Genomic DNA, 26,355 nt, shown 5'->3' with positions numbered 1-26,355 from the left:
TCTGTCAATTCTATTCTTTTAGTTGTATCTTCCTTTATTGCTAATTCTTTTCCTGTATTTGTTATTTCCGTTTCCAACTGTTCTATTTCTCGATTGTAGTCCTTCTTCATCTTAGTTACATAACTTATTATCTGTCCTCTGATGAATACTTTCATTGCATCCCATAGTATAAATTTATTTTTCACTGATTCCGTATTTATTTCAAAGTACATTTTAATTTGTTGCTCAATGAATTCTCTAAAATCCTGTCTTTTAAGTAGCATGGAGTTTAATCTCCATCTATACATTCTTGGTGGATGTCCTCTAGCTCTATTGCCAATAACAGGGGTGAGTGATCCGATAACAATCTAGCTTTATATTCCACTTTCTTAAATCTTCCTTGAATGTGGGCTGATAACAGGAATAGGTCTAGCCTTGAGTATGTTTTATGTCTACCTGAAAAATATGAATATTCCTTTTTCTTTGGGTGTTGTTTCCTCCATATATCCAAAAGTTGCATTTCCTGCATCGATTTAATTATAAATTTGGTTACTTTGTTCTTTCTGTTAGTCTTTTTTCCAGTTTTATCCATGTTTGAGTCCAAATTAAGGTTAAAATCCCCTCCTATTAGTATATTCCCTTGCGTATCTGCTATCTTCAAAAAGATATCTTGCATAAATTTTTGATCTTCTTCATTAGGTGCGTATATATTGAGTAAATTCCAAAATTCTGAATATATCTGACATTTTATCATTACATATCTCCCTGCTGGATCTATTATTTCTTCTTCTATTTTGATTGGGACATTTTTATTGATTAATATAGCTATTCCCCTGGCTTTTGAATTATATGATGCTGCTGTTACATGTCCTATCCAATCTCTCTTTAATTTCTTGTGTTCCACTTCAGTTAGATGTGTTCCTTGCATGAATGCTATATCAATTTTTTCTTTCTTCAGTAAATTTAACAGCTTCTTTCTTTTGATTTGGTTATGTATTCCATTAATATTTAAAGTCAAATAGTTCAACATGGCCATTTCATACTTTGTTTATCTTTCCTTTCCGTTTCCTCATCACCACCTTCTTATTCATTTGTTTTCTTTTTTTGAACACATTATAAGACAACATTTCTAAAACATAAAATATTTCCACTATTCCCATATCTAAAATTCATTTAACCCCAATAATCCCTCCCCTCTCTGAGTTGCCCTTTGTCCCTTGTCGGGTAACCACAACTCCCCTCTCCGTTCAGATTGCGAACCCGCTCGCAAGCGTCAACTGATTTCGCAGTGACTGTTATTCTTCCCCATCCAGCCCCCCCAGAAAATATTTAAATTTTCATATATAACAAAGCTCACTCTCTTAATTCCCTCCTTACTTCCTTTCTTTCTTTTCTTTCTCTTCTTAGTTCTTACTTATACTTTATTCTTCTTTATATATAGTTTGTTGTCATTTTTGTTCTTGTTACATCTCTTCATCTCTCTGTCTGTTTTGTAGGTGTTCTGCAAATTTTCGTGCTTTTTCCGGATCCGAGAACAGTTTGCTTTGTTGCCCCGGGATAACTATTTTAAGCACCGCTGGATATTTTAATATAAATTTATAACCTTTTTTCCATAGGGTCGTTTTTGTTGCGTTAAACTCCTTCCTCTTCTTCAGGAGTTCAAAACTTATGTCTGGATAGAAAAAAATTTTTTGACCTTTGCATCGCAGTGGTTTTTTGTCTTCTCTTATTTTTTTCATTGCCTTCTCCAATATATTTTCTCTTGTCGTATATCTTAGGAATTTTACTAGAATGGATCTTGGTTTTCGTTGTGGTTGTGGTTTAGGGGCTAATGTTCTGTGTGCCCTTTCTATTTCCATTCCTTCCTGTAATTCTGGTCTTCCTAGGACCCTGGGGATCCATTCTTTTATAAATTCTTTCATATTTTTGCCTTCTTCATCTTCCTTAAGGCCCACTATCTTTATATTGTTTCTCCTATTATAGTTTTCCATTATATCTATCTTCTGAGCTAACAGCTCTTGTGTCTCTTTAACTTTTTTATCAGATTCTTCTAATTTCTTTTTTAAGTCATCTACTTCCATTTCTATGGCTATTTCTCGTTCTTCCACCTTGTCCACTCTTTTTCCTATATCTGACATGATCATCTCTAATCTATTCACTTTTTCTTCTGTACCTTTTATTCTTCTTTTTATTTCACTGAATTCTTGTGTCAGCCATTCTTTTAATGTTTCCATATATTCTTTAAAACATTTTTTATCCATGTACTGTCCCTTCCCTTCATCTTCCATTTCTCTGTGTTCTCCCTCCTCTTCTTCTGGCTCCACTCCAGGATCTGTGTCTTTTACCTCTGTCTCTTCTGGTTTTCTTGTTGGGTTGTTTCTTTTAGTTTGTTGGGTATTTTTGTTTTTATTATTTTTATTACAATGTCTTGGTGTGAGTTGGTCATCTGTTGTTTCTCTGATTTCCTATTTTTATTCTCTTCCTTCTTGTTCCCGTTATTTTCTGTGTTTTCCTGTAGAGTTTTTTGAAGAGGTAACCAAGATGGTAGATGAAGGGAAGGCTGTGGATGTTGTCTACATGGACTTCAGTAAATTTGACAAGGTCCCACGTGGGAGGATAGTTCAAAAGATTAAGACACTAGGTATCCCAGAGTGGTTGTAAACTGGATTCGAAATTGGCTTGGTTGAAGAAAATAGAGAGTGGTGGTGGATGGTTGCTTCTCAGACTGGAGGCCTCTGTCGAGAGTAGTATGCCTTAGGGATCTGTGTTGGGATATTGCTGTTTGTTATCTATATAAATAACCTAGATGATAACATGGTGAATTGGATCAGCAAGTTTGCTGATGACACAAAGATAGGAGGCGTAATGGACTGTGAGGAAGATTTTCAAAGCTGGCAGAGGGATTGGGACCAGATGGGAAAATGGACCAGTAAATGGCTGATGGAATTTAATGCAGATAAGTGTGAGGTGTTGCACTTCGGAAGAGTGAATCAGGATAGGAAGTACACAATAAGTGGTTGGGCACTGAGGAGTGTGGAGGAGCAGAGAAATCTGGGAATACAGATATAGAGATATCTGGGATTACAGGTACAGTGAGATCTGGGAAATACAGGTACAGAGAGTTCTAGGAATACAGGTATAGAGAGTTCTAGGAATACAGATATAGAGAGTTCTGGGATTACAGGTTCAGAGAGATCTGGCATTACAGGTACAGAGAGATCTGGGATTGCAGGTACAGTGAGATCTGGGAAATACAGGTACAGAGAGATCTGGGATTACAGGTGCAGAGAGTTCTAGGAATACAGGTATAGAAAGTTCCAGGAATACAGGTATAGAGAATTCTGGGATTACAGGTACAGAGAGTTCTGGGATTACAGGTTCAGTGCGATCTGGGATTACAGGTACATTGTTCTCTGAAGGTGGCATTGCACGGGGACGGGGATATAATGAAGGCTTTTTAGCATTTTAGCCTTTATAAATTGAAGTATAGATGTTGGGATGTTATGTTAAAGTTATTCAAGTTAATGGTGAGGCTGCACTTAGAATATTGGGTGCATTTATGGTCGTCCAGCAGCAGGAAGGGTATCAATAAGATTGAAAGAGTGCAGAGATTTACTAAGATGTTTCTGGGTCTTCAGGAGTTGAGTTACCGGGAAAGATTAAACAGGTTAGAACTATACTCCTTGGAACGAAGAAGGATGAGGGGAGACTTGATGAAGTTTATAAGATTGAAGGATATACACAGTGTAGATGTGAATAGGATGTTTCCACTTAGATTGGGCAAGAAAAATATGAGAGGTCACAGCTTTAGGCTGAAAGGGGAGAGGTATAAGGGGATCATTAGGGGAAAGATTCACTGGTCCATCACCATGGTCACTGACCCATAGTATTGTTTCCTCTGCTCCTTCTCAAACGGAGCGGGGAAGGTGGTGGCAGTGTTCTCCCCATTACTGGTGCCATGCGCAAGTCCTCTACATCTCCGGAGTCTCAGGCCGCTACAGAATACAGTGGTAGGAATGGCATGAGCTGCCATCTGATGTAGTGAATGCAGATTCAATCTGGAGTTTTAAAAATAAATTGAATAAATACCTGGAATGATGAGGTCTGGAGGGTTATGGAATGAGGGCAGGTCAGTGGGACTAGCTAGTTTTATTGGTCAGCACAGACTGGAAGGGTGTGCTGTAATATTCTATGGTTTTATGGTTGATGGTGTTAAATGCTGAACTGCAGTTGATAAAGAGTATCCTGTCCAGGTGTATCAGGGCTTTGTGCTCTGCTTTTGACACATGAAATGGTAACATTCCTGGAGTTCAATGTGGACCAAGCAAAACATTAAAGTCTGCAGACCAAAGCAGGTGAGCGGCTGTGTGTCCTGACCTCCAGATCCAAACCTCTGACACAATCAGGAGGCTTTCAGTGCCCTTGGCACCCTCTTGTATCCCGGTTCCGATTCCTGGTACCCCTTCAGCCAATCTCCAACAGACTGCCGCCTGATGAGCTTTGACCTCAGTCCCCGGTAACTTGCGTGGGTTACTCACCTCGAATCACCACCAGCCTGCCACCTGTGTGTTCTTCAACTGCAGAGCCCCTCACTGGTCCATCGCCATGGTCACTGACCCATAGTATTGTTTCCTCTGCTTCTCCTTCTCAAACGGAGGGGGGAGGGTGGTGGCAGTGTTCTCCCCATTACTGGCGCCATGCGTAAGTCCTCTGCATCTCCGGAGTCTCAGGCCACTAGTGAATATAGGCACTGCCATTTTGGGCCCAGACCCTGTGTTCGCAAGATCAAAGGACTCATTTGTTTGGTCAGCACATTATCAACCGATCAAAACATTTCATTTCACCTGTTATTAGCATAAATAAGATTATTTTGCATGTTCCAGCAATTCCTGCAATGTCAAAAGTATCTCCAATACTTTACTTGTCAATAGTGATGTTCTGTGAGGCATCCGGTTAAGGAGAGCAAAATTTGTCCTATTTCACTGCGTACTTGTTCTAATTTTAATGGTGAAATTTTGCAAGGAGTCATTTTATTTAGTAAAGAGTTTCGTTTTGTATTCCTTCAGTGAGTACAATAACCATCACAAAAATAGGAGCAAACTTTTAATCCTCAATTCAGTTTTCCGTTGAAAAGCATATCTTTGAAATATGTGTCATAATGATTCTATCTGTGAACTTTGGATCATTTGTCTGACCTATTTAGATGGAAATTAATTATTTTCCTTTCTAACGAAATCCCGAATGCCTCTGTAAGAAAAGCCCTTTTAGTCTGAGTTACTGTGTAGGTTGGTATGAAGTGTTTTCCTTCCTATTTTACTTCTACTTTACTCAGACTGAAGAAAATAGCAGCTGGAGGAATTACTCAACATTTCCCAAAAGAAAATTGTTCAAGATTTAATTCTTTGTGGGTATTGATATTGATATTGACAGTACGCGTCTTTCCAGAATTGCACTCGGTAGAATGGATGAGGACTACTTGACATGGATTATAGCATCATATTTATATTCAGAAAATCATGTCTTCCAATGAATAAACGCTTCAGAGAAAGCAGAAGGAATGTCTTTATATTGGTTGGTGTTGCTCCTTTTGATTCATGGAAGTCCCAAAATCATGGATATATCCTCAAGAAAAAAAATTCCTCCCTCCAACCACCCCCCCCAAAGTTCCTTTAGCCATTTTTGTTTGTCCTCTGATTACATATTTGGATTACTGATTTACCACCACATTTATCAATGAGGTTCCTCCCCTCACAAAGTTTCTTTAGCCATTTTTCTCTCTCCTCTGATTCTATATTAGAATTACTGATTTACCACCACATTTATCAATGCGGTTATTTTTTTTTCAGATATTCCTCAAGCTCTTTTAATTTGTGGAATTATTGGAAAGCAACTTGAGCAAGTTTGGCTTGGAATCCTGGTGCCCTGGTCACGCAACAGAGTACGAGGGCATCAGGGTGAGTGGCCCTTTTCATGTTCACTTTGGTCCCAACCACCAGCAATTCCTCCTTATCTCCGTTCCCCATAAAATGGCACAGCATCTGAATTTTTGTATTTCCTGTAGCTTTCTGGAATACCTGGAAAGCCTTTTCATGGAGTTGTGGAAACCTACAGCATCAGAGATTGTCCAGTCCATATGAATTAAAACATTCAGCCGGTCAAGCAGCCGCTGTGTTTTGGGTCCGTTACCCTTCATTAGAAATGGAATATTGAGAAAGTGATTATTTTTTAACTTACAGAGCAAGGAAAAGTACAAAGAGCAGAAGGAAACTGTGATAGAGTGGAAACTAAGACTGGCTGGGGACATGATGTTTTTTGTGCTATCTATTTAATCAAGGAATTAATTTACATTGAAATATCTCACCTTTTCAATTCATAAAAGTCCAATAATCATGGATGATAACTTTGGCACTTTCCAGATACATCGGAACTTGGTACAGGAACTGCTCAGTCTAACATCACAGGAAGCTGCAGGGCTGTGAACACGGCTGGGGCTATTATGCAAACCACCCTCCCCTGCATCGGGTCTGTCTTCACCTCTTGCTGCCTTGGGAAAAGCAGCCAATGTATGTAAGGACACATTCCACCCCTGTCGCACATCCTTCTCTCCCCCACCCCTGCTCACAGTGATCTCTGGTTTTCCATCCTGAGGTCTACAATCAGCTCCTTAGTTTTGGTGACATTGAGTGCAAGGTTGTTGTTGGTGCACCATTCAGCCAAGTTTTCAATTTCCCTCTTGTTTACCGACTCATCCCCTTCCTTTTTACAGCCCACTACTGTGGGATCGTCAGCAAATATGTAGATGGTATATTTGTTGTACTGAGCCACACAGTCGTAAGTGTAAAGTGAGTAGAGCAGGGGGCTAAGAACACAGCCCTGTGGTGCTCCAGTATGGTTGGAGATCATGGAGAAGTTCTTACCAATCCTCACTGATTGTGGTCTGGAGGTGAGGAAATCCATGATCCAATTAGACAGTGGGATGTTGAGGCCCAGGTCTTGGAGTTTGATTTTGTTACTATAACACCATTTTTTACTCCTGCATTACGTGCTGTACAATGTAGAAATTGACCTGCCTGGATAGCATGCAAACAAAGTTTGTCACTGTATCTTGGTACACGTGAGAATGAACAATTCAATACTTTCAGAGATTCCATTACCTGTTGCCTTCTTCCCCTCAGCACATTTCCCTTTGCAATTGAAGAGAGCTGGGAAGAGAAATAAGACCTGGTAAAACAGTGAGATGCAGAATTGAGCAGCTGAAGGAAATATGAAAGAAAGGAGAAATCTGGAAATACAGTAAAACGCCTGTTATCCAGAATTCAAGTTACCAGCTGCTTCAAGCAACCAACAAAAATAATTGCAGAAAATAAATAGGTAAAATATACAAAAGTTTAAATTTGGCGCACCTCAATCAAGCCTCAAACAACATGTAATCTCAAGCAATCAGAAAAGGTACTAATCCAGCATCTACCAATCCACACGGGTGCTGGATACCAGAGTTTTTTTCATTTTAATTTGAAGACAGGCAGCACCTCTGGAACATGAAATACTGAGTCAATGTTGCAGATGCAAGACCTTGCTTCATAACTTGTGTTTTTACACAGGGAGCTGAGACTGATTTTCTGAGAATGTTGATTTTATCAGGGCAGTATGGATAGTGTAGCGGTTAGCGCCACACAATTGCAGCGCCAGTGACCCAGGATTGAATCCAGCTCTGTCTGTAGGGAGTTTTTACATTCTCCCCATGGCTCAGTGGGTTTGCATTGAGTGCTCTGGTTTCCTTCTATGCTCCAAGATGTGGGGTTAGTAGGTTAATTGGTCACATGGGTGCATTTAAGCATCACTGAATCATGGGCCCAAAAAGCCTGTAACTGTACTATGTTTCTAAAGTAAAATAAAAATTGAAATTAAAATGAGTAAGTCCTATTGAATGCAATGCACTGAGATGAAAGATGAGGTGTTGTTCTTCAAGCATACATTGTATTTTGTGGACTGCAAACTCAGAATCACTTTTAGAGCTTAAAATATAGAAAGAGTGCAGGGAAGATTTACTAGGATGTTGCCCAGACTTCAGGAATTGAGTTACGGGGAAAAGTTAAGTAGGTCAAGACTATTCCCTGGTCCATAGAAGAATGAGGGGAGATTTGATAGAGGTATTTAAAGTTATGAGGGGGAACAGACAGAGTAAAGGTAGGTCGGCTTTTTCCAGTGAGGGTAGGTGAGATATAAACCAGAGGAACTGGGTTCAGGGTGAAAGGGGAAAAGTTTAGGGTAAGCATTGGGAACTTCTTCAACAGAGTGCGGTGGCATTGTGGAACGAGCTGCAAACTGAAGTGGTTAATATGGGCTCAATTTTAACATTTAAGAAGAGTTTGGACAGGTACATGGATAGAGGGGTATAGATGGCTATGGACTGGGTTCAGGTGATTGGAACGAGGCAGAATAATAGTTCAGCACAGACTAGAAGGGCTTGCTTTTGTAATGTTTAATGGTTCTATGTGGCATTCTGAAAAGTGGTCTCCCAATTAGCACTTAGTCTCTTAATGAAGAGGGGACCAGCCGTGAGCTCCAAATTCAATATAGTTGATTGGAAGATGCACAGGTCAATCATTCCTTCACTTGGGATGGTTGTTCATGTTGCTGGGAAGGGGTGGGATAAATGGACAGGTGTTGCACCATCTACAACTATACGGAGAACTTCCTGTGACCAGATGAGAGATCAGGGACATTTTGGCAGAAATAAATGAGTGGCTTTAAATTGCATGATTGTAATACTTGGATTGTTTCTGCATCACTTCTAATTTGTTGGTGGTGCTCAAATATGTTTCCTTTTCTAAGCTGCTGGATAAGAATCTGCCACAGTTGCTTGTTTCTCAGAGTTGAACATGAATTAATGAAGACATTGGGGAGATGGACTGTGATACGAGTGGTTGACAGGACCTGGATACAACACTTGAGCTGTTTCCTTGATGGGGGAGAAGACCATTTATCTCACAGAGGACATCCTTTCTTGTTAATATGTCACACTTTCATCAGCCCAGCATTCATGGTTGCACTCTGTTTGTAAAATAGAACAGAATTAAGGTGATAAATGGATTTTTCAACTGGCAGATGTGTTATTATTGGTGAATTGGAAAAGGAAGTAACTGGGTCATACAATTATGTTTGCTCCACATCCATTTTCGAAGGTTTCTAGATCAGTGACCAAGTTAACTTTTGCACTTCAAGTTAAGTTTATTGTCATCTAATTGTACAAGAACAACCTGATGAAACAGTGTTCTCCAGTCTTTGATGCAAAACATGAAGACGCATAACCAGACGTAACACACATACAGACAAACAATACATATACAAGTCTTCATATATACAAATACATATATGTTTTGTACACATGAGAGTCTCGGATGGTCAGCATGAGCAGTTCCTTTGGGCGTTCAGCATTCTCACTGCCCCTGGAAAGAAGCTGCTCCTCAGCCTGGTGGTGCTGGCTCTGATCCTCCTGTATCTCATCCCTAATGGGAGCAGCAGAAAGATGCTGTGTGAAGGGTGGAAGGGGTCCTCAATGATTTTGCGTGTCCTCTTCAACCAATGATCCCAGTAGATCACATCGATATGGGGGGTGGGGGGGGGGGGAGGGAGACTCCAGTGACCATCTCTGATGCTCTTATGGTCCTGTGGCTTGACCTCCGATCCATTTCTTTGCAGAAACCAAGCACACAGTGATGCGGTCAGCCAGGACTCTCTCAATAAAGCTCCTGTAGAAGGTTGACATGATGGTTGCTGGTAGCCTTGCTTGCTTCAGCCTTCTCAGGAACTACAGTTGCTGTTACACCTTCCCTACATGTGAGAAGATGTGCGTCTATATTTGGTCACTAGTTAAGTGAACTCCAAGGAACATGGTGCTCTCCACTCTCTCCATTATAGAGTTTTGATGGAGTGAAGGATGGTCATTCATGGTCCTCCTGAAGTTCATGACTTCTGATTCTTTTTGCCTGTCACAACTTCCAAGAAGTCCATGGAAGTCAGTGAAATCAAACTTCTCTTCTTTGCCTCACTTTTGCAAACTGCGTAGGAGAGGAGTAACTGGAGGCCTTGTAACCACCTCGGCGCCTGTGGTGTCAATGACCCATTCATGCTGACACCAGCTCATGGTTCTGGGAGCCAATGCCAGGTCTCAGATGGATGCATCTGCATAGTAAAACCCAGCTATCTGAGCTTCCCTAAGGGTCAAATGGTGGCTTACGATGGAGCCTAGCAACGGAGCATTGAGGTGATGGAGAAGGAGCTGGTGGTACTTCAGACCTGTCTCCAAGCTAGGCTAGAGCAGGAATGTTGACTTGTCTTCCGAATGAGATCCCTGGCCCACTGAAAATAAACAAGAACATGAAATGACTTTAAATTGCTTTACTTCATTTAAATATTTTAAATTACTCTGGCAACAAACTTTTTCAGAAGCTTTTCTTCCTGCAAGAAAATTGGGGATTATGATAGACAACTTCAAGCTGAACACAAAGATCATTTCAAATTTGGTGGATCACGTAGGAAGTTGGAGAAACATTAAATTAACTTTTATTGAATTTAGTTTGTTTAATCGCATAATGATGCTGACAATTTGCATTCGTTTAAGTGACCTAAAAATGTTTTGCCGCTGATTTTCGTTTGTACTCAGCATCTGATGTCACTCATGTCAGTGTCCAACAATAGTCGACGGCATTGATGGATTCCAGTTGCCCTGATACCACTTTTCTTTGATCATAATCCTGGTGAAAGCTTTCACAGTGTTCATCACTGACGGCGCCAGATCAGAAGGGAAGAAGTCCAAGTGTAAATGCAGAAAATGAATTTTCAATAAGACGCTGCACTTCATGGTTTTGTATGATTGAAGTATGTTCAATATATGACAAAAATCATGAAAATAGGCTACTGGTATATCTAAAAAACGGTATGTAGTAGGAAAATTTTAAGGTGATTTTCGTGATCAACAACCCAAAATCCATAAAATACACCCAAAAGTGTTTAGGAAGCAAAATCCTTATTGTTCAATGTTATTTATTCATGTTTTTAATGTTATTGTTTTAAATTACTTTAATAATGAATGCCTCTGTGTCATGCTGTCTGAGCTTCACTTGCCCCTCAGAGCCCACTCTCTTGGCTCCATGAGATTAACTCTCATATTCAGAGACATTCGGTGTGGCGTGGGAGGAGAGAGGAGAGGTGGGGACTGTGGGGGTAGGGTGGAGACTAAGGGGGGGAGATGGGGACTATGGCAGAGAGGTGGACTGTAGGGGAGAGGTTGGGACTGTGGGGTAGGGTGGGGACTGAGGGGGGAGATGGGATAATGACAGAGAGATGGACTGGGGAGAGGTGGGGACTGTGGGGGGAGAGGTGGGGACTGTGGGGGGAGAGGTGGGGACTGTGGGGGGAGAGGTGGGGACTGTGGGGGGAGAGGTGGGGACTGTGGGGAGAGAGGTGGGGACTGTGGGGAGAGAGGTGGGGACTGTGGGGGCAGAGGTGGGGACTGGGGTCAGAGGATTCTGGGGCTCAGGTGGGGATTATGGGGGAGAGATGGAACTGTGAGGGAGAGGTGAGGGTTCTGGAGCTGAGATGGAGACTGTGGGGGAGAGGTGGGGACTGTGCAGGAGAGGTGATGACTGTGAGGATGTGAAGACTGGTAAGGACTGTGGTGGTCAAGTGGGGAAATGTTTGATGCATTGCTTTCAGTGGAACTGAACTTTGAGTTCTGGAGAGAGACCATTTCCCCCCTCATCTGCTTTAGTCGTTTGGTGAAAGAACCTTCAATGGCACAAAATGATGGCAAAACACAGAATCAGATTTTGCATGCAGAGAAGTTTTGTGTCTGAAAATGTTTCACTTCATGAACGGACTCAATTATCCCTTACTTCTGCAAGCTTTACAATCCTGCTTTCAATGTCACACTGTAGATACACCATGTAAATCTCTAACTTGCCTTCATTTTCTTATTCAATAAGCAGTTGATGTTCTGTGTTTTCCATGACAGATGCTTCCTGGACACCGTCTCCAGAGTCTGTTCTCCAACTAAGGTAGCAATTGTGGAACTATCCTGGAACTGACACGGTGTTCGATGAAAAAGAAGGCTTACAATTCTAGAGCAGCTTAATTGCGGTAAGATACCGCAGTTTAATATATTCATTACATGTTTTCTGTAAAGGTAATGTCAAATCTCAGGAACTGCAGGCCATTTGGTCCAGCATCAGATATCAGTGGATGTATGTGAATGAACAAAGATTTTTCTCATCACCTGGATAAAGAGTCTTGTCAGTAATGACTTGGAAAGAATCTGAAAAGAAACCTTCCAACATGCTGGGAATTTTTGAAATGGTTAAGGATGAAATTACTTGTTTTCTATCTGGATCTAAGATTCTTCACAACAGATAAACCTTTTGGGGATCAGGGAGAGCACCAGGAATTGTGATCATTCCCATTGACAAAGAAATGTTGAAGATCGAGTTTGAAGCCTGTTATCAGTGATATCCTCATTACTAGATTGTGGGTTTTGGTAATAGCTGTCTTCACGAATGGCTCAGATGTATTTCTTTTCATTAAATTGTATTTTTTTTGTACTTTCACATGTTCAAACCAGGTCACCAAAAGACACAATTTCTAATGTATTATTTCCCCAGTCCTACACTTCACTGTTGCCCAAGATTAGTGACACAGACTCTGAAATGTTCACAGAATGTTCAGTTTTCTGGTAGGGAGGGAGGGAAAATGAGACCGTGGTGGAGTACGTTCCCATAGGTTGCCACAATATTGTGGGCTGAGGGGCCTGTATTGTTCTGTAATGTTCTCTGTTGTAAAGTACAAGAGCATTGGAAATCTCTACTTTGTGTTTTGGGCTGGTTCTTCAGCCCGTGGAGTCAGTGAGATCAGCTCCCTGCATCCATAAGATAAAGTAGGCATTTAACCCTTCGACTACTCTCCGCCATTGCATCATGAGCTGATCCATTCTCCTACCAGCACCACTCCCCATAACCTTTATACCCTGACAAGTCTGATACCTATCAATCTCTGCCTTAACTACACCCATCAACCTGGCCTCCACAGCTGTCCATGGTAGCAAATTCCAGAGGTTCACCACTCTGCTTGCAGGGACTTGGGCACACCCTGAATTGCAAAGTGCATATTGTTGAAATATGCCTCTTTGTCTTTCAAGGGCGAAGAGGTTTTAAAAATTTTTTAAATTTATATTGAAATTTACATATTTATAAAATTTAGATGTACAGCACGATAACAGGCCATTTTGTCCCATGAGCCTGAGCCCCCAGTTTACACCCAATTAACCTACAACCTTCTATGTTTTGATCGATCAGTGGGAGGAAACCAGAGCCCCTGGGGAAAACCCACACAGACACGAGGAGAACGTACAAACTCCTTACAGACAGCACAGGATTTGAACCCCTGTCCAATCCCGATCACTGGTGCTGTAAAGGCATTGCACTAACCCCCATGCCAACCATGAAACAAATAACAGAAAGGCACATATTCTTTTATTACTCATTTCCATTTGCCACCATAAATATGGAAGCAGGTTCTATCAGCAACACTGACTGTAAAGAGTGCATTGCCAAAAAATAGCCCAAGGCGCTTCACCATATGCATCAACTGGCAAAGGTGTGATGATGGATCCATAGAACTGAATATGAAGAGCAGTGATGTCAATGTCAATCTGAGTGTTCTGCCATATACTGTACATAGGTGCAATGTATAGATGAATCAAAATTCTTGCTCTTTGCAACCAGAAAGATACACCAACTACATTGGTAAAATTTAACTGACCTCAAATGCAGACATCAAAGAAAAAAAAAATCAAATATTCACAGTAGTAAAACACAAACATCTACAGACACCCTGGTTGAAGTAAAAGCACGATGCTGTGGAAATTCAGGAGGCCAAACAGTGTCCTTTATATAGCAAAGGTAAAAATGCATAACTAACGTTTTGGGCTTGAACCCTTCAAGGTTGAACAGTGTCCTTTATATAGCAAAGATAAAGATACATAGCCAACGATTTGGGCTTTAAACCCTTCATTTAGGTATACATACATACCTTAATGAAGGACTCAAGCCTGAAGTATTTCAGTCTGCTGATGCTGTGATTGAAGTGAAAACACCAAATGCTGGAAGAACTCAGCAGATCTCATTGCATCTGTAGAAAGTAAAGGTGTACAATCCCCTCCAGAATGTTTTGGACAAAGACACTTTTTCCTTTATTTGTCCCTGTGACCTACAGTTTTAAATTTGTAATAAAACAATTCACATGTGTTAAATTGCCCACCCCAGATTTTATTCAAGGTTATTTGTACACATGTTGGTTTGACCATGTAGAGATGGACAGCACTTTTATACATAGTCCCTCATTTCAGGACATCATTATGTTTAGCACATTTGCAAATTTACAGGTGTTTGTGAGTACCCGGGAATGTTTAATTGCTTTGTTAATGCAGGTATAAGAGAGCCAGGCTTGTCTCTCAGTTTCTGATCACCTTTGGAGTCTATAGTTGCCATTTTTCAACATGAGGACCAGAGTTGTGCTAATGAAAGTCAAAGAAGCCCATTATGAGGCTGAAAGACAAGAGTAAAATAGTAAGAGACATCACCCAAACCCCAGGATTCCCAAAATTAACAGTTTGGAACATCATTAAGAGGAAAGAATGTAGTGGTGAGCTCAGTAATTGAGAAGGGGCTGGTAGGCCAAGGAAGGCTCTTTTGCTGATGACAGAAGAATTCTCATCCTTGTGAAGAAAAGTCGACATATCTGACAGATGAGAAACACTCTTCAGGAGGCAGATGTGGATGGGTCAATAACTATTGTTCACAGAAGTCTTCTTGAGTAGAAATATAGAGGCTACACTGCAAGATCCAAACCTCTAGTTTGCCACAGAAGCAGGATGGTCAGATTACAGTTTGTCGAGATCTATTTAAAAGAGGACAAATTTAAACTTGGAGCACATGGGCAAGTAAAGGAAAAATATCATCTTTCTCCTAAACATTATTGAGGGCACTATATAACCGACATTTTGGGTCTGAGACCTTCTTCAAGGAATGAGTCATTTCTGCTTCCTTTATGAAGTGGATGAGTTCCAGTTTTGAAGAATGGGAGGTTGGCCACATGAAGATTGGAGCATCAGGGTCTAGAGGTGGCTGAATTATGGCTGTGTAGGTTTCAACAGCAGGAGATCTGAGGCTGAGATGGGGCCACTCACACAACCAGACGGAGGGGTTCGCTGCCAAGAGAAAGAAGATGGGATGGCAGACTATGCTCTGGATTGTGTGGAGTGCAAGAGTTCAGTTTATTGTTGTGGGTACTGAGATGGGATTTGAAGGTTTATTGGGGTATTTGCTCATAGGCCTCTTAACATGCTGTATCTCAGAATTACAAAACAAAAATGCAGTGAGAATCTTCGAATTGGGTTCTAACCAAGCAAAGCAAAAGAAAATTGACATTCACTGGCACATTTTGGATTAAAAAGTTCACAGAAAGTATGGTTAAAAACAATGTAATCATGGCAATCATAACAGTGAGTTTCTCACACTTTAACTGACAAGGTAAATCCAATTCATTTATGGCGGTTTCCTGCCAGTTCAGGATCTGATTGGTCATCTGTGGGTGGATGGAGATCTGGCACAAGGAATCTCTCCACTGGCTGCCAATGCCTGGTTCAACACAAGCTGCTTTAGGATAGGAAGAGGGAGAGCATAGACTTTGAGGCAGGGTCTATAGACATGGGTTCCCCTTCTCATTACAAAGGTCCTGGAAGCTGTACCTTTGCACAGGGCTCCATTTATTTTATCAGCAACATCTGTATTGAGTTCTCCAGTTTCCGTTAACTCCTTTCTCTGGTCTCATCCCTTCCCTACCCCCATCTCCCCAGCCCTTTCCTTCCTCCATCTCCCCAGTTCCTTCCCTTCCACCATCTCCCCACTCCCTTCCCTTCCACCATCTCCCCACCCCCTTACCTTCATCTCTCCAGCCCCTTCCCTTAAGGAAGGGAAAGGGGCTGGGGAATGAAGAAAGGAAGGAAATGGGCTGTGGAGCTGGAAGTGGGGTGGGGTGGGGAGCTGGAGGGAAGTCAAGGGGCTGGAGAGCTGAAGTAAGGAAAGGATGAGGGAAAATGAGAGTCCGGGTGAGTGGGTTACTAAAATTGGAGAAGTCAACACAGATGTCGTCTAATAAAATAAATGGAGTAAAATAAATAAAATAAAATAAATGTGCAAGGTCCAGAGTCTCTGTAATGAGAAGGGGAAACCATGCCTTTCTAAGGTGTGACCTGGTGAGTTTCTCCAGCATCTTTGTTCACTGCACTAGACCCCGGCATCTGTAGACTCTCTTGTTTATCTGCATTAATTTTAATGGGTTTGTAGGCATTGGATCAGGAAGCAAAAGGAAAGGTAAACTCTTGAATTATTTCTGCTTGATTTAATGTTTTTAATAATTTATACATTTTTGTTGTTTTCAGTTAACACATAAATTCTTTTCAATGTTTTAAATGACATTGAATGTTGCATACTTTATGACAGTTAAAAGGCTCTTCCAGCTTTTACCAAGTGGTTGTTGAGAATCGGCAGTTGAGTGAAGCCTTGGGCAGAGGGAAAGTTGGTGTTTGGGCATCCCAGCTTCTCTTTACCTGGAGCCTGGGTGATGAGTGAGATTGGACATCTTGATGCGATGAGATAAGCATGAGTATGGATGTTGGGTGAAAACACAGAAATGCTGGAGGAACTCAGCAGGTCTTGCAGCATCCATAGGGGGTAAAAGTATATAACCAACATTTTGGGCCTGAGCCCTTCTTCAAGGTATGAGCAGAAAGCAGGCAGGCATTCTTCCCTCCACCTTTGTATTTAGATACCTGCCTGCTTTCTGCTCATACCTTGACAGAAGGCTCAGGCCCAAAATGTAGGTTATATACCTTGTTCTCCTGTGGATGCTGTGAGACCTGCTGAGTTCCTCTAGCGTTTCTGTGTTTTCACTATAATCACAACACTTTGAGACTTTCTGTTTCACTTCATGGATGTTGACTGGTTAGTAGATTTAATGGTGATATTGATGACAGAAAAGTTACACAGTGAAAGGAAGATAGATGACTTGAGAAAGAAATATGTAATTAAATAAAGGAGAATTGTTTGACTGAGTTAAACAGGGAAGTCAGCAAATGCTGTGATTGTAGTGCAATGTACCTTTGCTTCCTATAGACCCTGTGTCACCTGCTGAGTTTCTCAGTATTTTTGTGTATTGCTTGATTGAGACAGGATTGTATTCAATACATGTAAGGATGTTTGTATACTGTTTGGAATCCTGAAACCTGACAGTGAGAAACACCTGCACCTCCATTTCCTCCATCTGGGAAGTGGATGGTGACCTTGGAGGCATCTCAGATGGGGCAGACATCTCTGAATCTGGTTATTACAAAGGAGTCTCCGTTGCTGGGAAATTTGTTGCGACAGGGTCCTCCTCAATCACCACCTACCTGTCAACAAACAGCTGTCCACGAATTACAGCAGTTCATTTTGACATGATCTTCACAATGTGAGAATTCCAAGGAGCTCTAGTCACAACATGTACTCTTTCTTGAACTTGCCGAGTTTTTACTTTGTCATTTAAAAGGGGCCATGGTGAATCCTTCTTAAATTTGACTTTGCTGAGAGATTTGTCTCCTTGGACGGTTGTCTCATGATGGCATGAAAGCCGTATCTCTGCCAATTCCAGTACAGAATGTAGTTGAACAGATTGTGCCATGCCCTGATGTTTTTCTCAATCAATCTCTCCGCTGGTTTGCACCTCACTGTAAATTAACCACTTGCTTATCATGACATATACTGTGACGGATTATAGATATATTTTTGGGAGATAAATTTGGGCAGACTTTTTAGTGTAGGCCACATACAAACACTTTAAAACAGATTTTATTTCAAATACTGGAGCTCTGTTCATGCCAGACAGTCTGGAGCCAAGATCCTTTGCAAAAACTTTGGTGTGTGCCCAAGTGACTTAACTAATGGATTGTTGTTTACAAAAAGGCAACAGATGAAAGAACTCATTGGAGCTGCAGGCTGTCTGGAGTGGAACTTGCTGTTCTAAGAGGGTCATGTGGCTTTGCAAGCAGAGAGAGAGAGTGGGGGGGGGGTTCAGTTCTGCAGTTTTACAGTCAGCAGCAGCAACTGGGACAGGAACAGGACAAGCTGGCAAGTTTGTGAAAAAAACCCATTTGGAAGACAGATTGTGACTGCTTAGTTCAGCTTGGTCAAAGCCCTTGTGGTTCATACAAGAGGAAAGGACAGGCTGCCTAATGTTTCACTTGAAATAAGAGAAACTAAAAGGAACTCTGTGGTGACCTGAAAGAAAGTGATCATCATCTGGAAAACCCTGATGGGGCAAGTTTCTTTGGCAAGATACTGAAGTGGCTGGTTACAAGAAATCAGTTGTGGGTATCCAGCAAGCAACAAATCTCTCTCTGAAAACCGACAAGAATCTTCATGAGTGGAAACCATTTACCTTTCGAGCACCAAAGCTTGGTGAACTTCACAAATGTTAAATTCTGTGCACAGTATAAGAATTGTCTGCAACCAGTGAACCTGGAGGAATGAGAAGTAAGATTGGACAGTGAATCAAAGAACTTTTCTGAACTTACTTACACATTAAATACATGTGCAGTTAAGTTAGGTTAGTTAAGTTAATAGTAATAAACTAAAGTGTGATTCTGTTTTCATGTTTAAATATCATTAAAAGCAACTTTTGTTTAAGTAACTATTTGTCTTGGTGAATATCTATTGCTGCTGGGTTTTGGGGTCCTCTGGGCCCATAACAATACCGAGATACAGTGAAGAGCTTTATGTTATATGATACCCATGCAGGTCAAACCCTTACTTAAGTATAGCAGGTTGTGCAATAATAAAACAAATACAGGGTGTAGTGTTACAATGAGTCGAAGAGCACAGAGTTAGTGTTATAAAGACAAAATGTAGGGAATAGACAAAAGGATTGTTTAAAAATAATGCAAGGGCATCATTTTTCTCAGTGATCCTTTTCAGAGTCTAATACTAGCAGGAAAGCTGACCTTGAACTTGGTGGTGTGTGTTTTGAAGCTCCAGTGTGTTCACTCTGGTCACAATCTCATCTCCCCTCTCCTGTCAGGCAGAAATGGGTCCTTGACTTCTTTTGACAGATCACTTTTATGGACACATTAGCATAATTCTTCCCACCATCAAGAAAATCTACAGGGAATCTGGCCCTCTGGGGGCAGCAGCCATCATCAAGGATCCACACCACCCCGGACATGCTCTGTTCTTGATGCTGTTATCAGGAAAGAAGTATAGGTGCCAGAAGACTCGTACAACCAAGTTCAGGAACAGTTGCTACTCCTCCACCATCAGACTCCTAAACAATAGATTCAATTAGAGACTCATTTTAAGACTCTCATTTTGCACATTATTCATCACTGAACTTTTTTCTATATTGCACAGTTAGTTTGTTTACATTTCTTTCTCTTTTGCATACGAATCTTTTTTTCTAGTCTACAGTTTTCAATTTTTGATAAATTGAAATTCTGTCTCGCCCGCAGGATAAAGAATCTCAGGGTTGTATGTGATGTCATGTATGTTCTCTGACAATAACTTTGAACTCCCAAATCATTTCCCTACACCTCTCATGTGGTTTGCTTCCTCTTTATCCAACCCTTAGTATCCCACAACATCCATGCTTGCCCATAATTGTCACCCCTAGCTTTCACTGGCTTGCACCTTGATCTTGAATGCTCATTATTTCTCTTTTGCAATGTTTCCTGCAAGTAAATGTTCCAAAAATACCTTTTACAGATTCCCCTCTTGTTAATGAAATTTCCTTTCCTCAAAATTATGACCTTTATTGTTGGTCTATCTGATTCATTTCCATAACCATATTAAAATGTATGGAATTATAGTCACTTTCAGAAAATTGATCTGCCATTGATTCTTCCTCCACTTGACCAGCCTGATGTCCCAAGATCATGTTCAGTGGTGATCCTTTCCTCATTGGTCTGTTTATGTACTGTGTCAAAAAGCTTTTCTGAACAAGCCTCAAAAATTCTGCCCATGTGAGCCTTTAAAACCAAGTTCATATTAAGCTACAGTTAACATATGTCCCTTATAGACTGCATGGGTTGCAAATAGCAGTGACATCCAGTAAATATTTGGCGTCTGTCTTCATGGAGACAGTGGAGAATTACAAGTCTATAGAAATTAATAGGTTGGAAAGAAATTCTCAGGTGCTGTTGACTTAGATCCGAGAGTTTGAAGGGAATCGCTGTGTAAATGGTTGATGCAATGTCATTTTCCAAAACCGTTCACACAGATTGGAAAATAGCAAATGACCCATTTATTTCTAATCTCTTTCTGCTTGTAAAGCCATCCTCAATCTATACTGGTTTATTCCAATCTAATTTTCCTTAATAATCTCTTGTGTGGAACCATATCAAAAAGAAAGGAGAGAAACCAGGTAAACGTAGACCAATTAGCCAATCGTCACAGCAGAAAGAATGTTGGAATCTATTATTAGTAAATTTTAACAAGGGCCTTGTCATCTCTGTGGGACTAACTTCTATGGTCCTGTTGCTCAGACTGAATCAGTACAATACGATGTCTCACTTTCATTGGATTATGATGGATATGGTGTTTAAATCTGGTAGCTCAGCCCCATGTTATTGTGCAGAAGAAGATTATAGAACTGCTTTGACAAAGTTTGATTGGGTTTATGCCAAATACATTTCATGCCAGAACTCACCTGATCCTTGCACATTTGGAATTTCTAAAGAAATGCTGAGGTTTTACAAGGCATCAGTCAGGTCATATTTGGAGTGTGGTGAGCTGTTTAGGCACCATATCTAAGGAACATTATACTGTTGGAGAGGGTCCAGAGGATGATCTCAGGGATGCGGGGCTTAACGTACAAGGAGCATTTGATGGCTGTGGGCTTATACCCACTGGAATTTAGGAGGATGAGGGGGAACTCATTGAAACATACTGAATATTGGAAAATCCAGATAGAGTGGATGTGAAGAAGATGTTTGCAATTATGGGTGAATCTGGGATCGGAAGGAACAGCCTCAACATAAAAGGATAACCTTTTATATCAGAATTGAGAAGTTTCTTCAGTTAGAGGATAGCAGATCTGATGGTAATTGGGTATATTTAAAACAGAGGTTGATAATTACTGATAAGTTATGGCATAAAAGGTTATAGTGAGAAGGCAGGAGAATGGAGTTGAATGCAAAAATACATCAGCCATGATTTGAATGGTGGAGCAGACTCAATGGGCTGATTGGCCTCATTATGTTCCAAGGTCTTCAAATCTAAACCAGCCTTTGTCTACCTTTTATTGGCTATGGCCTCCTTAGGACTTTGGTCAAAGTTTACGGGCCCCCTTCCCCATGAAGCAGTTTCTTTAGTATTTCTCTCCTACTGTCTACATGAAAACATAAAAAATATTTTATGATTTCAATCCATGGCTCCTGTTCCTTAATTGAGGTGTGGACCCCATGGAGGCTGTATGGCTCCTGTTGAGAATGGCTGGTCAAAACCTTCTGAAAAAGAAAAATGGTTGTCTTTTGGACTGAAGTCGATGAAGGTAGAAAATAGCTTGATGCAATCAGAAATGTTCAGACAGTAGCTGACATTGCTTCCAATGAATATTAAGTCCCATGAGAAATAAAGTATGCCACGTTACTCTCAGGCTGACAAGAATCACTGGACTTCAATTCAGTGAAAGCAGATTCAGAATCTGAGTGGGAAATTTGCCAGAAAGCCTGCAAGGGCTTAAAATAAATTTGGGATTCAATAAACCAAAAACTGAAGCAAGGATTAGGAAGGTGAAACTTGTTTTTACCATTTGTAGGATAACATAGATAAGTCTGTGGATGTATTGCTTCATTTCACCCTGGAGCTGTTTAATGTTTTACCTATCTACTGTGATAGCAATGTTGTGTGTCCCCTGGGCGGTTGGTTCAATAAATAGAATAGATTTTTAAAATTGGATTCATTTTCTAGAAGGCATGCATTATTGCCTATACCTAATTGCTCTTGAAAATCCTTTTCTCGAAGTACAAATGTCACACACGAGAGCAGCCGGTCTCAGCCATTTTTTTTGGATATGGACCCCTCCCAAGGACTCTGCTCAAAGTTTATGGGCCCCCTTCCTTGTGAAGCAGTCAAACTGAGCTGGTTTCTTTTATACTTCTCTCCTACATTAAAAACATTTTAAAAAATCATGATTTCAGTCCCTTTTAATGCCCCCATGGAGAATGGCTGGGTAGAACAACGTTCTACTGTACTGAGGGTATGTGTTCAAAGTGAAAGGGGGAGGGTTAAAGGAAATGTATTTTTAAATTTAAATTAAAACATTTCAACATACAGCACAGTAACAGGCCATTCTGGTCCACAAGCCCATGCAGCCCAATTAACCTACAACCCCCGTTTGGTTTGAAGGGTGGGAGGAAATTGGAGCACCTGGGGAAAACCCACGCAGACACAGGGAGAAGGTATAGACTCCTGACAGATGGTGTTTGGGGCATTTTTTTTACTCCAAGATTGGTAGGTGCCAGGAATGAGCTTCCAGAGCTGATGGTGGAAGGAGATAGAGTGGTAGCATTTAAGTGGTCTCTGGACAGACACATGAATATACAGGGAATAGAGGGATAGGGATCATTTAACCATTAGAGCACCACAATCGCACAGTCAAAGTGGTGGTGATAAGTGATGGTACATCAAACCTTCGGAATAATTTGGAAATGATTTTCTTCATGTGATGGCAAGCTTAGCACAATGCTGTTGCAGTGCCAGTGACCCAGGATCGAATCCGGTGCTGTCCATAAGGAGTTTATACATTCTCTCCATGTCTGCATGGCTCTACTGGTGTACTCTTAGATCCTAGAGATGTACAGCTTTGGTAGTTTAATTGGGTGTAATTGGATAGCACTGATTTCATGGGCCGGAAGGTCCTTCTACCATGCTGTATCAGTAAAGTGAAAATACCTGCTGAACTGTGGACATTAAGCAATATCATCAGAATTTATTGTCATGAATAAGTCACAAAATTCGTTGTTTCACAGCAGCATCACAGTGTAAACATTTATATAAACCACCTTACAAAATAAATTAAAATAATGCAAAAAGTCAAAGTTAGGCCGTGTCTTTGGTTCATTGTTCATATTGGGCAATTGATTCTATTAACTGAATTCCACAACCCAACAACCTTCCTGCCACTCTACAGACCCTCTCCACAGCCCTATCCACCTCCTCCCGCTGACCCTTCCCTGCAGCCCGCCTTCCCCGCAGCTCGCCTTCCCCGGAGCCCATCTTCCCCCCCCCCAGCCCATCTTCCCCCCCAGCCCATCTTCCCCCCAGCCCATCTTCCCCCCAGCCCATCTTCCCCCCCCAGCCCATCTTCCCCCCCAGCCCATCTTCCCCCCAGCCCATCTTCCCCCAGCCCATCTTCCCCCCAGCCCATCTTCCCCCCAGCCCATCTTCCCCCCAGCCCATCTTCCCCCCAGCCCATCTTCCCCCCAGCCCATCTTCCCCCCCAGCCCATCTTCCCCCCAGCCCATCTTCCCCCCCAGCCCATCTTCCCCCCCAGCCCATCTTCCCCCCTAGCCCATCTTCCCCCCAGCCCATCTTCCCCCCTAGCCCATCTTCCCCCCAGCCCATCTTCCCCCCAGCCCATCTTCCCCCCAGCCCATCTTCCCCCCAGCCCATCTTCCCACAGCTCGCCTTCCCCAGAGCCCGCCTTCCCCACAGACCCTTCCACGCAGCCCCCTTCCCACCAGCCCCCTTCCCTGCAGCCCGCCTTCCCTGAAGCCCACCTTCCCACCAGCCACCTTCCCCGCAGCCCATCGTCCTTGCAAATCACCTTCCTACAGCCCGCCTACCCAAAGACCGCCTTCCTACAGCCCGCCTTCCCTGCAGACCCCTTCCCACCAGCCCCCTTCCCACGGCCCACCTTCCCCGCAGCCCACCCCACCAGCCCCCTTCACACTAGGCCCCTTCCCACAGTCCTTCTTCCCTGCAGCCCACCTTCCCACCAGCCCGCCTTCCCCGCAGCCTCCCTCTCCCTGCTGACCCATCCCCCCCATCCCGTCCTCCTCACAGCCTGCTCAGCCCACAGACCCCCCTCCCACAGCCTCTTCTCTCCCATCCCTTCCCTCTCGAAGTTCTGCACCCCTCTAGGATCGCTGCCTTCCACTTCACCTGCTTTGAACATGCCACCATCAGCTGTCGTGCCTTCACCTGACCAGGAACTCCAGAATTCACTGTGCACACTGCTGATTTCCCTCATCTACAGGACCCTCCATGAAACTTCCCCAAGCTGTTGGCTACCGATCCTACTCATGGCTTGGATCAAGTTTTTACAGAAAGCTCTCTGCTGAAGCTCCTGTGGCATTTTTTAATGAATGCATATTGCTGCAAAAAGAAGATATCTGTGTTTGCTTGGGCTGAGAGAACACAAGCCTATGCACAGGAGCCAAATTGCTCTTCAGTTCCTGATATTAAACCCCCTACTGCCATTATTTCATCTTTATTCTCACTTAATAGCTCCAAGATGCCAGCAATCTCATCGAAACAGTTTTGAAGAATTCTTAATGGTAGTCTCTTGTTCTGTTAACATTATTTAGCATAACTATATTTGCAGCTAATTATAAGTAATTTCACAGAGCATGATCCTAACTCTTGGCTATTTGTGAGTGGGTTTAATGTGGGAAATGGCAGCTGAATGTTGATTGAAATTTTCATTTCTTTGTTGGGTTTGATATGGCAGCAAAATATGAATGTCAATCAGCAAATTTACGTCGAATTAATTATGGTCAGAGAGCATTGGAAATTATGCTTAGAGTGTGCCCCACCTCATCTTAATCTTAAACTATGGTTGGAAATCAATTGACCTCATTTGTTGCATGATTTCTGCTTGCATTGACTCTGGAGAGTATGTGCTTTTTATTATTTTAGTTTTTATATAGTATTTTGCTGAAAATGCAATTTAATAATATTCCAGGGCAATAAAAGAAACTGGCACAGTTAGCGTAACGGTTAGTGCAATGTTATTACAGCACCAGTGACCCATGTTCGAATCTGGCGCTGCCTCTTAGGAGTTTGTACATTCTCCCCGTCTGCGAGGAATTTCCCGGCCGCTCCAGTTTCCTCCCTCCTTCCAAAAACTCATGGGGTTGTAGGCTTTTTCTTGTTTGCAATTGGGCAACCGTGTCTGCCTGTCCCGCATCGGACTTGTCAGCCGCAAACGAGCCTGCAGCTGACGTGGACATTTGCCCCCTCCATAAATCTTCGTCCGCGAAGCCAAGCCAAAAGAATTGGGCAGCTTGGGTTTAAATAGCCAGAATCGGCTTCTACCCTGCAGTAAATCAGAAAAAAACACAACCGGAAAAGCTCCATGGAATTCTTCAAACCAATTGAAGAATTGAGAAATAAGCATTGGCTTTATCCACTCTAACTTCCGTTTCCTTACGGCATTTATCAGATAGGGAAAGAGAAAGAATTAAGGGAGAGAAAAGAGAAATAAACAGTGCAACTAAAAATAAAATTGAGCTTTAAATTAGAATTTTAAAACATCTCAGTCATCAGTACTTGTGGAAATAAGTCTCCATTCTTGTAATCATTTTTCAGTGCTGAAGGAGTTGGCTTTGACCGGGAGCAAAACATCAATTTTACCCAGAAGGAAGAATCTGAGATCTAGCTTTGTGGAGTAAGCAAAGTTTGTATCCACTGTACAGTATTTTTCTTTCACAGAATATTCTTTATTCACAATTATTTACAAAAAAGAAAACTACTCAGACTTTTTACACCCATAATGCCAGTCATACCCATACATTCTCATTAATGTACATTGTTGCATTTGTTCTCTCAGTACACCGTTACCACCCCAGTGCCACCTTGTCATTTCTCCCCCACCCCCTATTGGTTGAGGGACTTCCTTTTGATCTCAGCCCCTTAATGACCGGTAATGGTAGGACTCTTGACTGCGGCCCTTCTGTGCAGTCCCCTTGTGTTGGCTGCACCAAGCCTCTGTGCGTCCCTCAGCACGTGCTCCTGCTGCCTGGTATGTGCCAGTTGGCAGTATTTCTAGACCGACATCTCAGTGTGCTGAAAGACCAACAGGTTTTTGGCCTACCAAATTGCGTCTTTCACTGAGTTGATGATCTTCCAGAAGTTCTGGATGTCTGGCTCTGATTGCATCCCCAGGAACAGCCTGTACGCCAGAATCCTCTGTCACACTGCTGCTGGAGATGAATTGTGACAATTGAGTGAATATCAGCACTTGGGGGTTTCAGTGAAGCTGGTGGAATAGTCCTTATGCACCCTGATC

At 42.0% G+C, this 26,355-nt stretch overlaps 1 protein-coding gene across 8 annotated transcripts in view; it reads left to right on the top strand.

Moving 5' to 3' along the window:
• Positions 1-26,355, top strand: part of shank2b (SH3 and multiple ankyrin repeat domains 2b) — a 1,183,051-nt gene that overhangs the window by 95,256 nt on the left and 1,061,440 nt on the right. For 3 of the 8 annotated variants that reach the window (XM_069902307.1, XM_069902287.1, XM_069902262.1), the window contains exon 2: positions 11,996-12,120. The gene's annotated coding sequence lies outside the window, so the exon portion shown is untranslated. Of the gene's footprint in view, positions 1-5,825; positions 5,934-6,395; positions 6,543-11,995; positions 12,121-24,572; positions 24,623-25,655; positions 25,735-26,355 lie in introns of all 8 variants that reach the window. The other 5 variants (XM_069902311.1, XM_069902269.1, XM_069902271.1 and 2 more) reach the window with 4 other exon arrangements.

The sequence above is a fragment of the Narcine bancroftii genome, chromosome 1, assembly GCF_036971445.1.
Source record: "Narcine bancroftii isolate sNarBan1 chromosome 1, sNarBan1.hap1, whole genome shotgun sequence".
NCBI classification, from domain to species: domain Eukaryota; kingdom Metazoa; phylum Chordata; class Chondrichthyes; order Torpediniformes; family Narcinidae; genus Narcine; species Narcine bancroftii.
This window is presented reverse-complemented; position numbering and strand designations above follow the sequence as displayed.